The sequence below is a fragment of the Heterocephalus glaber genome, unplaced genomic scaffold (assembly GCF_053883595.1).
Source record: "Heterocephalus glaber isolate CG9 unplaced genomic scaffold, H.glaber_assembly_v1.0 deba00001733, whole genome shotgun sequence".
Lineage (NCBI taxonomy): Eukaryota > Metazoa > Chordata > Mammalia > Rodentia > Bathyergidae > Heterocephalus > Heterocephalus glaber.
In genome coordinates this window covers 15,676,071-15,692,503 of record NW_028258444.1, presented here as the reverse complement: position 1 = coordinate 15,692,503, position 16,433 = coordinate 15,676,071, and the positions used below count along the sequence as shown (strand labels likewise).

Here is a 16,433-nt window from a genome sequence, read left to right as displayed (position 1 = left end):
ATTCTGAATGTATTGATATGATCATTTCATTTTTGTCTTTGCTTCTATTTATATGATATATTTATTGATTTGCATACAGTATGTTGGACCATTCTTGCATCCCTGGGATAAAACCTGCTTAGTCATTTTGTATGATCTTTTTAAAGATTTGTTGTATTATGTTTGCCAGTATCTTTTTGAGGATATTTGCATCTATGTTCATTAAAGAGATTGGCACATACTTTTCTTTTTCAGTTGGGTCTTTGTCTAGTTTTGTAATCAGAGTGAAGCTGGCTTCCAAGAATGAGTTTGGAAGCACTCCTTCTCTTTCAATTTCATTAAAGAGTTTGAGAAGTGTTGGTGTTATGAGCTCCCTGAAGGTCTTATAGAATTCAGCAGTGAATCCATCAGGTCCTGGGCTTCTCTTAGTCAGTAGGTTTTTTATTACTGCCTTTTATTATTGCTTGTAATTAGATTGTTCCAAATTTTTATGTCTGCTTTGTTCAGTTTTGATAATTTATTGGTCTAGCAATTTATTCATTTCTTCAAGAGTCTCCAATTTCTTGAGTACATTTTTTCATAGTAATTACTAACAATCTTCAGGATTTTGACAGTGTCAATTGTGATTTCACATTTTTCTTTTCTGATTTCATTGATGTGAGTCTTATCTCTCCTTCTTTTGTTAAATTCATGGCTTAGTTACTTTTCTTATTGCTGAGATAAAATACCTGACATTCAAGGTTAAACAAGGAAAGATTTATTTTTAGCTCACAGTTTGTAGAGGTTTCAGTCCATAGTCAGCGGGTTCCAAGGCAGGGCAGCAGGGCAGAGGGACATGGCTGAGGAGAAACAGTCTGTAGAAGGGTAGAGAGGAAGCAGCAAGCCTGCCTTCTTCCTGTCTCTTTATATTTCACCCAGGCTACAAGCATATTTACTGGAGCCACCTACACCCAAAGTGGGGCTTCCCTCTTCGGTAAATCCATTCAGCCACACCCAGAACCATGCTAATCCAACTAGGGGACTAATCCAGATATCACACACCCCTAATCCATATTCACACACCCTAAATCCAGCCACCTCCACAAAGCCCCCCCATGAATACATGAGGCTTTGGGAGGGACATCTAGATACAAACCATAACAGTTTAACTAAGGGTTTATCTATTTTCCTTATTCTTTCAAAGAACCAGCTCTCAATTCATTGATTCTTTGTATTTTTTTAGTCTCAATTTTATTAATTTCTGCTCTGATCGTTATGATTTTGCCCCCTTAAACTAAGATTGGGTCTAGACTTTTGTTCGAGTATCTTGAGGTTCATCATTAGGTTATTTACTTGAGCTCATTCAGATTTTCTAGAGCCGGGGATTTAGCTCAGTGGTTCTGCCACCTGCCTCACAAGCACAAGATCTCAAGTTCAATCCCCGGTACCAAAAAAAAAAAATTAGCTAGATTTTCTAATGTGAGCATTGACTGCAATAAATTTTCCTCTTATAACTGCATTCATTGTTTCTCATAGGTTTTGGTATGTTGTATTGGCATTGTTGTTTGATTCCAAAAATTATTTAATTTCTTCCTTGATTTCTTCTGCTACCCATTGTGTGTCCCAGACTGTATTATTGAGTTTCCAGGTGTTTATAAATTTTCTGTGGTTTCTTTGGTGATTGATTTCTAGTTTCATTACATAATAATCTGATAGTACACATGGGGTGATTTTGATTATTTTGAATTTATGTAATCAAGCTTTGTGAAATAGTATGTGGTCTGTCTTGGAGAAAGTTCCACATGATGCTGCGAAGAATATGTATTCTATTGTAGTAGGGTAGACCTCTCTGTAGCTATTAATCCATTTGTTCAAAGGATCAGCTCTGGTTCAGCCCTGATATTTCTTTGTTGATTTTTTTGTTCAGTTGATCTGTCCCATTGTGAAAGTAAGGTATTCAGGCCACTCACTATGATTGTGTTAATGTTTATTTGATCTTTCATGACCAGCAGTATTTGTTATATGAAGTTAAGTGCTCCAATATTTGATGCATATATATTTACAACTGTTATCTCTTCCTATTAGGTTGCTCCATTAGCAAATATGTGGTGAACTATTTTGCCTCTTCTGATCAGTTTCAGTTTGAAGTTTACTTTCTGCAAGAGTACAATTGCTACTGTTGCTTGCTTTTGGGGTCCTGGTGCATGGAATATTGTTTTCAGTCCTTTGACTTTTAGCCTATAAATTTCTTTTTGGATTAGATGAGCTTCTTGAATGCAACAGACTATTGCATTTTGTTTTTTGATTCAGTCGGCCAATCTGTTTATTAATTGGGGAGCTGAGGCCATTTAAATTGAGAGTCATTACTAAAAGGCATTGATTTAATCCTGTAATTGCATTTTTCTATTGATGACTCATTTTTTTTTCTTTTTTTTTTTTTTTGTTTAACTACTTGCCTTGCTTGATGTATTTATTTCATCTGATTTTTTTACTTTGTTGGATTCATTGTCTCCAACTAGGCCAGTGGTGGTGAACATATGGCATGTGTGCTACAGTGGGCTGTTTGTATCATTGAAAGCACTAGAAGGTTCACCATCATTGGTCTTGACTATTCTTGATTATTTTTTGGAGTGCTGCTTTGGTGTTCATGTATCTCTTAGGGTGATTTTTGTCATGGAATGTCCTTATTCTTCCATCAATTTTAAAAGATAGTTTTGCAGGATATACTAGTCCAACATGATTCTTTACATAGAAGAACCAAAAACTTCCATAAAAAGAGTTAGGGAATTAATAAACAAACTCAGCAATGTAGCAGGATACAAAATCAACACACAAAAATCAATAGTGTTCCTATACACCAATAATCAACTCACTGAGAGAGAAATTAGAGGGAAAATATCTTTCACAATAGTATTGAGAAAAATGAAATACTTAGGAGTTAACCTAAGCAAGGAAGTGAAAGACTTCTCTAAGGAAAACTAAAGAACTCTGAAAAAGGAGAACAAAGAGGATGTCAGAAAATAAAAGATATCCCCTCTTCCTGGCCAGGAAGCACCAGTATTGTCAAAATGACGAAAATCCCAAAACTGATACACAGATTTAATGCAACCCCAATCATAATAGCAATAGCATTCCTCACAGATACAGAAAAAACAATCCTAAAATCCATATGGAATCGGTAGCAAAAGCAACCCTGAGTAACAAGAGTAAAGCAGAAGGCATCACAATCCCAAATTTCAAGTTATAATACAAAGCGACAGTGATAAAAAATAGTATAGTAGGGGCCGGGGATTTAGCTCAGTAGTCTCGCCACCTGCTGTGCAAGCGCAAGGACCCGAGTTTGATCCCTGGTACCAAAAAAAAAATATATTCTACTACTTAGGGTTTCTCGTTCTTTATGGCTGAGTAGTACTCCATTTTGTTAAAAAACCACATCTTCTTTATTCAGGTTCCAGTTGATGACCACTTGGGCTGTTTCCAAGCTTTAGCTATTACAAACTGTGCTGCTATGAACATGGGCGCACATATATCGCTGTGGTAAGATTCTTTTAATTCTTTGGGGAAGATCCCCAGCAGGGGAATAGCTGGGTCAAATGGGACCTCTAGCCCTAGTTCTTTGAGGTATCTCCGTACTGATTTCCACAGTGGTTGCACCAGTCTACACTCCCACCAACAATGGAGAAGGGTTCCTTTCTCTCCACACCCTTGCCAGCATTTGTTACTTGTTGATTTCTTGATAGCAGCCATTCTTTCTGGGGTGAGGTGGAATCTCAGGGTTGTTGTCATCTGCATCTCTCGAATGACCAGTGATGTTGAACATTTTTTCATATATTTATTAGATGCTTTTATTTTTTTTGTCTGAGAAATGTCTGTTCATTTCAGATGCCCATTTTTGAATTGCATCTTTGAATTTGGGGGGTCTGATTATTTTCAATTCTTTATATATCCTCGATAGTAGACCTTTGTCTGAGGTGCAGCTGCTAAAAGTGTTTTCTCACATTGGAGGTTGTCTCTTAGCTCTGTTGGTGGTTTCTCTTGCAGTGCAGAAGCTTTTTAATAAGATGAGATCCCAGTTGTTGATTCTTTGTGCCAGCTCCAGTGCTACTGAGGATTTGTTCATAAAGTCTTTTCCTATGCCAATGTGTTCAAGAGTTCTACCTAACTCATTTCCAGCAAGTTTAGTGTTTCTGTCTTAATATTTAGATCTTTAATCCACTTCGATCTTAGTAGAGAAGCGTCTTATTTTGATTAAAATTAGAAATCAGAAAAACTGACCTTAGAACATGTCGTTTATAATAACAGACCACAAAGTGTTAAAGCAAAGTTTGCAAAGATATAAGCATTTCAAACACATCATTCATTCTAATGTTCAAGAAAAAAAAAATTTTTTCTGGTCCTGGGGATGGAACTCATGACCTTGAGCTTGCCAGGCAAGTGTGGTGCCACTGAGCTAAATCCTCAGCATTAAGAAAATTTTTGCAGGACCAAAAATAAAAATGTAGCTTTAAATTTTATCCATTTGATTCCATCTTTGTGTATTTTATAGGGATATAATAAATTAGATAGTACAGCTATATAAATAAATGCATACCCATATGAACAATTAACTCCATATTTAAAGGTGATGTGCTCAGGTTATTTTTTTTTTTTTTGGTACCAGGGATTGAACTCGGGTCCTTGAGCTTGCAAGGCAGTCGGCGGGACCACTGAGCTAAATCCCTGGCCTCTTGTTCAGGTTATTTTTACTGTCACATGTGTGCAGCTGAAAGAGGCTCTGTAGCCCTGACCTTGAAGAGAATTCCCTACACTTTCCTTTGGCTTGCACAACCTATATGCCTAGTCCTAAATTCAGAATCCCTTGAGTGAGTTTAAGAACAGCCTCCCCTGCAACTCCTTTCCCACACCACTGAGCCTACCTGGCCCCAGTGTCCACTGAAGAATTTCTACTTACTTTTCAGTGCTCAACTTGTCACCCATTTCAAATATCTTCATATCCTCCCTTTCCCTCCCCTTCTTAATACTCTCACAGGGCTTCTGTAATTCTTTTGTTAAAGGACTTGCACACTGTGCTATGCTTTAAAGATTTGTTTCTTTTCTATCTACCTTTACAAACTCAGGGTTTTCTACAAAATATGCCTAACAGCAGCCAGCTCAATAATCTGTTGAATAGATGAAGGAATGAATGAGAGGTTTTTTCCAGAGCATTTTTCTCTATGACTAAAAGTACATAAAGCACACGTTGAAGAGGGCATCTCTTTCCATCTCATGCTGGCCATATACGTCACCATCAAAGATATAACTTAATAAATATTTTTCAAAAAATTTAAAAAGTGGTTTTAAGTACCAGATCCAGCATTTCTGAGCAGATTTATTATAATATTGTGCAAGCAACATTATCCAATGCTAAGGAGCCAGACTGCCTCAAGTTAAATTCACCTTGGCCACCTCTTAGCTCTGCAATCTTGGGCACATTAAATAAATATTCTCATTGTATCTGTTTCCTCATCTGGTAAAATAAGATAGTAACTAATGTGTAAGTTAGGTGTAGCACACAGCAAAAGTTCAATAAATGTTATCTATTATCTTGTTCCCTTTGTATAGAATTAGTGAGTACTAAACAAACTACCAGACTAGACTCTCTCACCTCTAGTGAATGCACACATGCCCCCTGCCAGAAGTGAGCATGTTAAAGAATTGAAGAACCATGTTAAGGAATCATGCTAAGGTTGTGTCTACTTTTATCATCACTGTAGACCAAGTGCCTGGTACATATTAGGCACTCAGTTAATGTTTGTAAACTGATTCAGATGCTCCATATGTTCCTGCCTTGCACAGATTTAAATTCACCTCGTGGTTCACACTACCCTTCCCAAAACATTCTCAGGCTGGCTACTGTCAGAGCAGGATGTGGTTAACGTGGCTGATGTTTCAGGAAAAGCTGAGAAAGACAAGAGAGGAAATGACAGTTTAATAGGGACCAAAATTCTATCAGTAATTTAATGGGAAATGACTCACAAATGCAGACTCTACACACAGCACAAAATGTTCCAGTATTTCAGAAAGTAAAAAAGATTTATTTAAAAACAAACAACCTTGGCAGGTTCTAACAGAACAAAAATGTTAAAGTTAAATAAGTTCTATTGTCAGAATTCTTTCAACTGTAACGAGTATAACATTAACTCGAATAAGAAAGGGTTCTGTGGGCTCATGTAAATGTCAAACTTAGAAGCTTATTGCAAGGGTTCCAAGACTTTGGGTGGGTCTCCCCACCCACTGATCCCTTGCCCTACCTGTCCATCCCTGTGAGTTCTGGTCTGGCTTAGTTTTGTACTGTCTCTTACTTCCCGTAAGACTGTTTTGTGCAGAAGGAATAAGAACAAAGCCACTGACAATGCCAGGTAAAGGGCATCCAACTCATTGTCCAGGAGCAACAGGTGTCTTTTGCTCTTGGGTCCACATTAAGTGGCAAAGGATGCTGGCAAGACCAAATCAATGTCCACCCACCACATCTGCAAGAGAAAACACTCAAAACTCTACCTCCCCAACCCGAAAGCCTCCCTCCATCTTCACACTGCCTGTCAGTATTAGTGGTAACTTTTATACAGCATCTTGCCATATGTTTCTTCATTTGGCTTTTTGTCTTAAGCATTTTCCCTGTTCCCACATAGGTGCTTTAATAATCAGTTTCTTGTGTTGAACATGTAATGAAGTTGTTATGCAATAACTTACCTCTCATTTTCTTAATGATTAATAATTACGTCATTTCCAGATATTGCCATATTTTGCAAATACAGTAATTATTCTCTTCTTACCTATAATATATCACTTTTAATAACTATTTCCTTAAGATAATTCACAGAAATTGAATTAATGAGTGAACATGTATGAACATGCTTGAGCACCACAGAGTCTTCCCCAGGGTCAGGTGTGAGGAGGAGATACATGTTCATTCAGTCATGGTCCTGAAACGTTCTTACCCATTCACCATGTCTTTGCCAACCCTACCACATTTATGGTCTAACTTCTTCATCTGAGAAAATGTAAGTGAAATTGCCCAGCAGAGTTCATTGTATGTAACAGGCCCTCACTAAAATTAGGTAAATCTGCAGGGAATCTATTTTAGTCACATGCGTGTGTTTCTAGGGAACATTTCAAACATGGCTTGGCTTTGACTATACAAAGTATAGAGCAAAGAGAAGCAAAAAAAAAAATCTTCAAAATCATTTCTACAAAACCTAATACAAAAGGAAAAGGGTTTACCTTTTTATTTGTCTACTCCCTTCAGCTTCTTTTATCTCTGTTTTGGAAAAAAAAAAAAAGGTCAAATCTAAGGGACTTTTTTCACAAAGAGGTATCATGAGATCAGCACTGATCCTTTTTGAAAAGTATTGCATTTTTAAATATTAACAGAGTCCATCATTGCTTAATTAACATTGTGAATTCAAATCCTGAATTCTTGAAGAATGATCTATGGAGGGTTTTTTGTTTGTTGTTCTGTTTTGGTTTTTGTGGTACTAGAGACTGAACCCACGGCTTTGTACTGAGCTACATCCCCGGCCCTTTTTAAATTTATTTCAAGACAGCACTGCTCTGGCTAAACTTATGCTTGCAGTCCTCCTGCCCTCAGTCTCTCAGAGTGCCAGGACTATAGGTGTGGACCACCATGCTTGGCCTGGAGGTGTAAACGGAGATATCTGGACTTCATACCAAACCCTTCCACTAGAATTCCTGATAGAAAGAGCCAGTTATTGGTCAAATAGGTGATTCTGACACAAAGCCAGGGTTTGAGAACCAAATAAATCAGCCAATAAGGAGGCATCCATATTGATGTCAGCTATTTTTTTAGCCCTTCGAATTAAATTGAAAACAAACATTACTGGTGCTCTATTCATCTTCTCTCCCCTGTCCCCTCAGCAGGTCCTCCAAGCCCAGAATCACTGACTCCTCGAGCCTTCAGTCTCCTTGTCCCCACTTGGCCAAGAAAAGGTAGTGCTTCTTGGACTCCTCTAACCCACCACCAGTTGTCTGTTTATGCTTCTATGGTCCTTGCTAAACCACACACTTGTCGAGGGCAAGTTCAAACACTTCCCCACATGGCTGGTAAGGCTCAGAGCATGACGCCTCTCAGCCATCACATAGGTATGTGATGAGTAAGGTGTGAGGGGAGACCGGCATCCACTGCACTCCACGCCAAGCACCCGGTGAGGCCTTGGTCTATATGATTTCATGCTACCCATATCACACCTATGAGGTAGGATTTAATGTTGCTAGTTTGCCAGCAAGAATAAAAATTATCATCAAGTGAATTTCATTCCACCAGAGATTGTTTACAGTCAGGAGCATTAAAAGTGAGAATACATTTTCTTTTCTTTCACCGGCTGCCTAGTTTTCTTGAGATAATTTAAGCCTACAGGATCTATAGATAGATCCCTTATACAACAGACATATAGTCACCTAGAGATGCCCTCTGTGTTGGAAATGATCATACCGACGAGGTCTGAGCCAGACAAGAGCCCTTTCTCTTTCAACAGTGTTTATAATCATGAGATCTTGGTGTTTCAATAGCATTATGGCATTTGGGCTGGGCACTTAAGATTTCCCTAAAGACCAAGGCTGAGTAATTTTCAGGTAATGAGCTTTAATGTCCACGGAAAAAGACATTCTGAATCACCCTCTGAACCTGTGCCACAGATCTGCTGTGATAGTATCTGTGTTCTAGAACCTTGAATAATTGATCTTGTGACTTGAAATTGAATCACTTTCAAGGTTTCTTCCAGAGTGTTTTTGTCCTCCTGAACTGTACTGTCTCAGCTGTATTCATCCAGACAGCTGAAGAAAAGGAAAATGATACTTCCCTGGTGTTTCTTCCTCTGTCCAGCAGCCTTTGAAGTCACTCTGAGCCCCCTGCACCCTCAAGGGCAGAGGCACACTACAGGCAAACTGCTCTGGCACCACGGTGAGATGCAGAGGAAGGCAGACACCCCAGATGAGGGGTTCAGGCTTTAGCTCTGCAGGACTCTGAGAGGAAGTAACCAAGTTACACAAACCCTTATGCACATCAGAGAAAGAATTGATAGCAGTGTGCAAAGTATAGTAAAATTCACCAAGCCAGACCCCACTCATTCAAAACTAGGGATCAGGGGCCTGGGATTTAGCTCAGTGGTTTCTGCCTGCTGCACAAGCGCAAGGACCAGAGTTCGATCCCTGGTACCAAAAAAAAAACAAAAAAACTAGGGATCATAAAACCTTAATGCCAGAGCTCTCTCCTTTCACAGATGAGGGCAGGGGCTGGGGGAACTTGAGTCACTTGGTAGAAATCACACAGCTATCAAGCAACAGGAGAGCAGTTGGAAGATGGTTTTCCAGAACTTAACTCCAATGCTCTGTTTATGAGAAAATTCTACCTTTAAGGGGAAGACAAAGCTGAGGTTTCACTTTATTCTAAGATAAAATCATTTACCATTTTAAAATATATATAGGGCTGAGGATAGAAAGATACAAGTTTCTCCTGCTTAAAAGCTCATTAGGCTGAAGGAAGCAGTAGTAGGTACACATTAAAAGTTCATGCTTCACTTTACCAGATGGGTAATCGTGGAGAAGTTAGTTGACTATTGTGAACTTTGATTTTTTTTTACCTAAAAAGTGCCCCTACCCAAAGGATTACTATAAAAATTAATTGGAAAAAGACAGATAAACTAGCTGAACTTAGCAGGTCCTCAATAAATGTTATGTCCCTTCCTTGAAATAGCTGTAAGTTAATGATCAGTCTTCTCCATTCATTAAACAGGTCTCTGAAGGACCCTTACTTAATGGTTTTTTTTGGCCCGTTCTTGTGTTGGTCTATTTATTTGCTAGTTTATTGTCTGCCTCCTCCCACTAGGAGCTAAACAAAGAGGACATGCTGTTTTCTGTCCTGTTCCTCTTGGTCCCCAATTCCTACTACAGGTCCTGACCTATAGTGACAATTAGAAAAATTTGGCAAATTACATAAAGGAAATACAAACTTCATGCGGAGAAATGTAGCTGCTTTGCCCCATCAATTTCTTTCTAAGAAATGTAATGCTTTACTAATTCTTTTATCCTAAAATTGTTCTGTGTAAAGAATATGGAGATATATATTTTCGTCATTTAGGGAGGGGGGGTTGACACAGGGTCTTGCTATGTAATTCACACTGGCCTTAAACTCACTGTGTGGCCCTGGCTGGCCTCGAACTCATGACGATCCTCCTACCTCTGCCTTCCGAGTGCTGAGATTACAGATGTGCATCACCAGGCCTGGCTATATATTTTTATCATTTTATATGCACGTATATATATCCAACATATACACTAATATAGAAGTTACATGTTTCTGTATTGGGATTATCAAAGTAAAGATATGGTAGGGCCAGGGATTTAGCTCAGTGGTTCCAGCACCTGCCTCACAAGTGCAAGGTCCTGAGTTCAATTCCTGGTACTAAAAAAAAAAAAGTAAAGATATAGCATATAGGAGAATGGTTGTCTTTGAGGAAAAAGGTAAGAGAATAGGTACTTAGAGAGAAACAAAGAGAAGCTCAACACCAATCTGCAAATATACTATTTCTTTTCAATTCCCCAACTGGGAATTGAGCCTGGGGCCTTCCACATGCTAGGCAAGCACTCCACTGCTGAGCTAAAGCCAGAACCCTCTGTTTATTTTCTTTTCTCTTCTTTTTTTTTTTTTTAGACCAAGTGTCACAGTGTAGGCCAGGCTGGTCTCAAAGTCAAGATCCTCCTGCCTCAGCCTCCTGAGTGATGCAATTACAGACATATGCCACCATACCCTGATCCTCTGCATCTCTTATAGTAAAAATGATAGACAAAGTAAAAAACTGATTGAATCAGAGGGAGAAAACTGAATGGGAAAGAGGTGTTGATATAAAAGAAATAGGTAGAAACAGATTCTGGCCATCAACCTAAAAAAAAAAATAGTCTTAATCCAAATTTACAGATTGGGAAACTGATGCTAAGTAATTTATCCAAAGCCAAGTAGACGAGAGCTGGGTCAAGTGGGAAAGCAAGGACAGGAGTGTTAGACATCAGAGGCTCTTCCTGCATCAGCTTGATTTCCCAGCTGATCTGATCACCACTGGCAGAATTCACAGTGTATCCACCTCTGGAAGAACCTATGTAATCATCTTTATTAAACCAACATCACTCCCCATGGCCTACGATCAATGAATATCCTTTTGGCAAATACTGTATGCGTGAACACTGCCCTATTAAAAGTAAGACACCATGTAGCTCTCACCCGTTTACGGTCATTAATAACCCCTAAGTTGTGGCTTTTCCACAACTAAGATCTATTTCTCATTCATTTCATGTGTTGGCTGTGGCTCCATGTGGCTTCTTTATTCAGGATCTAATTAGAAGAAATTGTCCATGGAGGTGGAGAGCATGCTGGACTCATGACAGTGGGAAAAAAGAGCATGCCAAACTGTTATGGACCTTAAAGACTGCCCAGAACTTCTGCTCAAACAAGGCATACATCATTTCCTCTCACTCCACTGGCCAAAGCAAGTCACATGATCAAGCTTGATATGAATGGGAAAAGTAGGTAGACTTCTGCAGAGAGGCACTGTAAATTGTATGGCTTCGTACAGGCACGTATAAAACTCCTACAGCATGCAGTGAGCGTAGATAATAACACAATATTCCATAGAGGCCATGTTCTCTGCCTTTTGTAACCAATAGGTAGGGTTTCTGATCTTGCATGAAACATACTAAAACTTGCTTTTTGTCACTTATGAAAAGTATTTCTTTCAGAGACACAGGTTTCTGGAGAGAGTATTAAATATTCCTTGAAGTTCCCAGAAACTCCTTCTCTGGGGGAAATGCAATAAATAATAAACATTCTCTTGCCTCATTCTAATATCCTGTGATTCCTCCAAACTTGTTACAGCCACACCAAATAGATTTCAATATACTCTCTTAGACCCACAGATTTTACTTGGATAATAATAATAATAATACCTCAAAAGAAATAAATACCATCAATGTCTAGGCTGAGTTTGTTTTGTTAAACAATAGTTTGGAATTTACCCATTTTGGGTTTGCAGTCTGTTCCATTAGTAATGCTCTTTGATCACCATCTTGAAAGTCTTCATAGTTTCTGAACATATGATATGCATTTTCATTTTGCACTGGACTCCACAAACTATGACACCAGTCTGGCTCAGAATAGATGTTACCTCCTCTGGAAAATTTCCTTGACACCTCTGGTGAAGATAGACACCTCTCCTAGGTATTCCCATATTGTCCTGTGACCATGCCCCTGACACTCTGTACTGGAATTTATTTATATATTGTCTTCCCTTCGGATCCATGGGTTCCTTGAAAACAGAAACAATGACTAAGTCTTCATTGTATTTCCTGCATCTGTAATCCAATAAATATTTGGTGAATAGATGATTATCAGGCAGGGAGGGCATCTTCATAAAATTTCTAGTCTTGTGAAATTTTTTCTCTTGCAGAAAAACAGCTCAGTCCTGCAATAGTGTTTTTCCTGTGCTCTGTGCCAGATATGGTCAAGTAAACTGATAGCAGCAGAGTCCTTCATGCACCTTCACACTGCTGTGACTTTCCCCGGGGGCACAGGCTGCAGCCGGACCCTCAGATCACAGGATTCTGTCCCACAGATTCGCTTTTCTCCTCCCATACAATATAGAAAATCCTATGTAATCGTTCACAGATTTTAATACTTGAAGTTTCCTGCTACTGCCAAATGCACAGAAGAGACAAATTCCCACAATCCAAAGGGAAAACTAGAAGTTTACACAGCATATATTATTCAGAGCCTCTGCAGGAATTAATGCCTCTATTTTCAGCTAATAAGGTAGTTCTGATGCACAACAAGTAGTAAATACGGAATAAATTTCAACAAACCATGAAGAAACCCACATCTCTCTATATAGTCTTATCTCTGAATAAAAATAAACGAGAGAGTGTGGTATTTGTATTTTTAAAAAATTCTAGGCAGTTAACCAAAAACCATTACAGAAATTACTGTAACGTCAGCGTTGCTTGGTTATAGGCGTCATGATAAAAGCACACAGGCTTAGGGTCCAAGAGTTCACTACTTACTAGCTGTGTGAACTTGAATTATTTACCCAAGCTTCTTTGAGCCAGTTTCCTGGTATTTTAAGTGTGGATAACAATATCCACCACTTCATGGGCTTGTTCAAGAGAGTAATGAGATTCACATGTAGAGATAGCACAGAGCCTCAAATCCCCAAAGCCTGGGGGGCCGGGGGGGGCGGCACGCAACCTTCCCTCCTCTGTCTCTATTCCCTTCCCATTCTATTCCCCTGTCGCCCTTCTCCAAATTAATCTCTAGTTAAAGATTCAGTTAATCCTCCAAACCACAATGTTCAATAAATAGTCTCAAGCCATGGGTTTCCTGGTTGTTCTGTGGAACAATTTCTTCAGAAACAGAGAATTTGGTGTACCTTGGAAATAAGTAAATAAATACACACCAGGGACGTCCTCCCTGACATCACAACTCAAAGAGGTCAAGAATGCCCAAAAGAAGTTTTGCTTTGCTTTACTGGAAGAAATGGTCACTGATAACTTTCTCCAAAAAGGCCCCTTATAAATAACATGAACCTCTTAGATTTATCCCAGGGGAATTATTTTCTGGGACATTTTTCCTCTCCATTTACCCTAAATGTTCCTCATAAATAATATTTGACAAGAAAAAAAACTCAGTGGTAAACTTACGAAAATTCTATCTTCAAATTACACATCTAATGTTTGCTGCTATTTTTAATTTTTCACGATTTCACCCTCTGATGACTTAGGGAATAAGGTGAATTACCAGATGCCAGCCTTGATCAAAATAACCAAATAGTTACCCAAATCTTGACTTCATGTAATGTTAGCATTTAACAACAACAAAATTTGCTGCAAATAAAGTTTAAATATTATCAACAAACATCCATTAACTATTCTATGTAGGCCAGAATATTATGCTATCATGATACAGAATCTGAGACTGCAAAGGTCCAGGCAAACACAATTGTATGCAAAACTGGAAGAGTAGGGCTGCCATTAGACTGGAGGAGACAGAGTTAAATATAAAGTCAGAAGATCAAGACTGACACAAGCCCTTTAGACACAAAGGCACTGAGCAAATCTTCAATCTCTCTCTGAGCCCTCAATCTCTTGACTATTAAAATTGAAATGAACATATCCCTTATTTCTTTGAGAAGGTTGGAATGTTGGAAATTATGCATAGTGAACTTGAAGTCCTATGGCACATTCAAATGCTAGACAAGAGGCCCTTTAACCTGAGACTCACTGATGGACCATCGTCATATGGATCACCACAAGCAAAAATAAAAATGAATGGGGTCGGGGATTTGGCTCAGTGGTTTCGCCGCCTGCTGCGCAAGCACAAGGACCCAAGTTCAATCCCCGGTACCAAAAATAAAAATAAAAATAAAAGTGATTCAGATGTGATATGTGTGTGTATCAGTTCCCAAGATGAATGCAGATGATTATGTATCACAAACATAGACTAATTAAAAAAGAAACTAAAAATCAAATATAAACATGTATCACTATCGGCACATGGACATTCTTGTAGGTTAAGAGGCCATAATTTTCATGAGATTCTCCAAAGCATGGTTGCTTTCTCTGCTCCCTTCCCAGCTCCGTCTGTCTCTCTGACTGATCCTCCTCAAGTTTGCCACTCCATAGGTAAAGAAAAATTACATATCAATGCCACTTTAGTTTACCTTGCTTGAATTACCCAAGAAGTTAAACGTGTTTTCATTTCTGTTTTCAATTAGTATTTCTTTCCTTATAAACTGTGTTCATATTCTTTTTAGTTTTGCAAAGCAAATATTTTTGCTTTCTAAAGCCCCATATATCCTATTTCTACTTTATAACAAGCAGTTTATTAGCAAATATACTATTAATTTAACAGCTCCTACACAGAGACATACCAACTTCATAAAGAGTAAAAAGTTAGAATAAGGAAATACAGTATTTCTGTGACATGTGTTTTTTCAACTGTTTTTAACTTATGGGTAGTAATTTTGATCTGTTATTATTTTATTTTATTTTTTCACTTTAGATTTCTTTTTCAGTACTGAGAATTAAACCAGAACCTCAAACATGCTAGGTAAATGCTCTACCATTGAGTGGCACCCCCAACTCATCCACCTTAAATTTTTATATAAGCAAATCTATAGACCTTTTTGTTCTTTGTTTGGCTTTGTTATTATTCCTTAAAAGGGCTTCTCTAGTCAAAGAGTATAAGTTTTTAAAAATTACTTAAATATTCTTCTAGCAGCATAATGTGCATTTATTAGCATGAAAATCTTTTACCATTTGTAATTTTTGTCTGCATAAAATAAGATTTCAGGCATGCCCTACCGAGGTCCTGAGTCACACAGAAGACACCGAATCACCCCGCTGCAGACAGGCAGCCACCTGATTCCACATTACAAAGGCACAGAGGACACCAGACCACCAGACCAAGGTACTGAGTCCCACTGTTCCTGGCACAGAGGTAGGGGCTTCTGAGCTGTCGTCCCACTGCTCCTGGTCCAGAGGAAGGGGCTTCCCGGTCACCATCCCTCCCGCTGCTCCCATCCCAGAGGAAAGGGCTTTTGAGTCACCTTCTGTCCCACTGCTCCTGGCCCAGAGGAAGAGGCTTCCGGGAAACCATCCCTCCCACCACTCCCGGCCCAGAGGGAGGGACTTCTGAGCCACCATCCCACTGCTCCTGGACCAGAGGAAGGGGCTTCCCGGCCACCATCCCTCCTGCTGCTCCCAGCCCACAGGAAAGGGCTTTTGGGTCACCATTCCTACCGCTGCTCCCAGCTCCTGTCCCACCTCACCCAGCTCAGAGGAGGTAAGCCATGCAGGTGCTAACAGCCCCACGCCCCAGTCGAAATGAGAAAACACATAAATAAATCTCAAACCCAGACTTCCAGATCACCTACAGCAATCACAAAGGGAAATGAGATGGAACACTCTGATAGTCAACCACCTGGACCCACTGAACTGGCAACAAAAGGGGATCTGGAAAAAATGAAATCAGAAATACTTTCTCAGAACACAGGAGAAATTGCGCCCCTAGTGCAAGACATGATTAATAAATCTAGAGAGGACCTCAGGAACATGATGGAATCCCAACATAGGAAACAAATGGAATCCATAAAACAGATGCAAATACATTTCTAGGAGATGAAAAACTCCATTGAAAGTCTACACAGCAGGATGAGCCAAAGTGAGGACAGAATTTCAGATAGAGAAGGTAAGATTGCAATTAGTGACCAGGAAAAGAAAAATTGCTTCAAAATTATAAGGGAACATGAGAACTCAATCCAGCAGCTGCTAGATGATGCAAAAAAAATAACATAAAGACTGACTGAATTCAATGAAGAAACAGGAGAGAGTGGAGATGACATAAAAAATCTCTTCACAGAAATAATGGCAGAAAACTT

General features: G+C 39.1%; 1 long non-coding RNA gene across 8 annotated transcripts in view; it reads right to left on the bottom strand.

The window, feature by feature from the left end:
- Positions 1–16,433, bottom strand: part of LOC110345494 (uncharacterized) — a 326,656-nt gene that overhangs the window by 267,861 nt on the left and 42,362 nt on the right. For 7 of the 8 annotated variants that reach the window (XR_015446886.1, XR_015446889.1, XR_015446887.1 and 4 more), the window contains one exon: positions 7,219–7,255. The exons of the other annotated variant lie outside the window; for it this stretch is intronic. This is a non-coding gene — a long non-coding RNA (uncharacterized LOC110345494). The remainder of the gene's footprint in view (positions 1–7,218; positions 7,256–16,433) is intronic. 8 annotated transcript variants of the gene reach the window in all.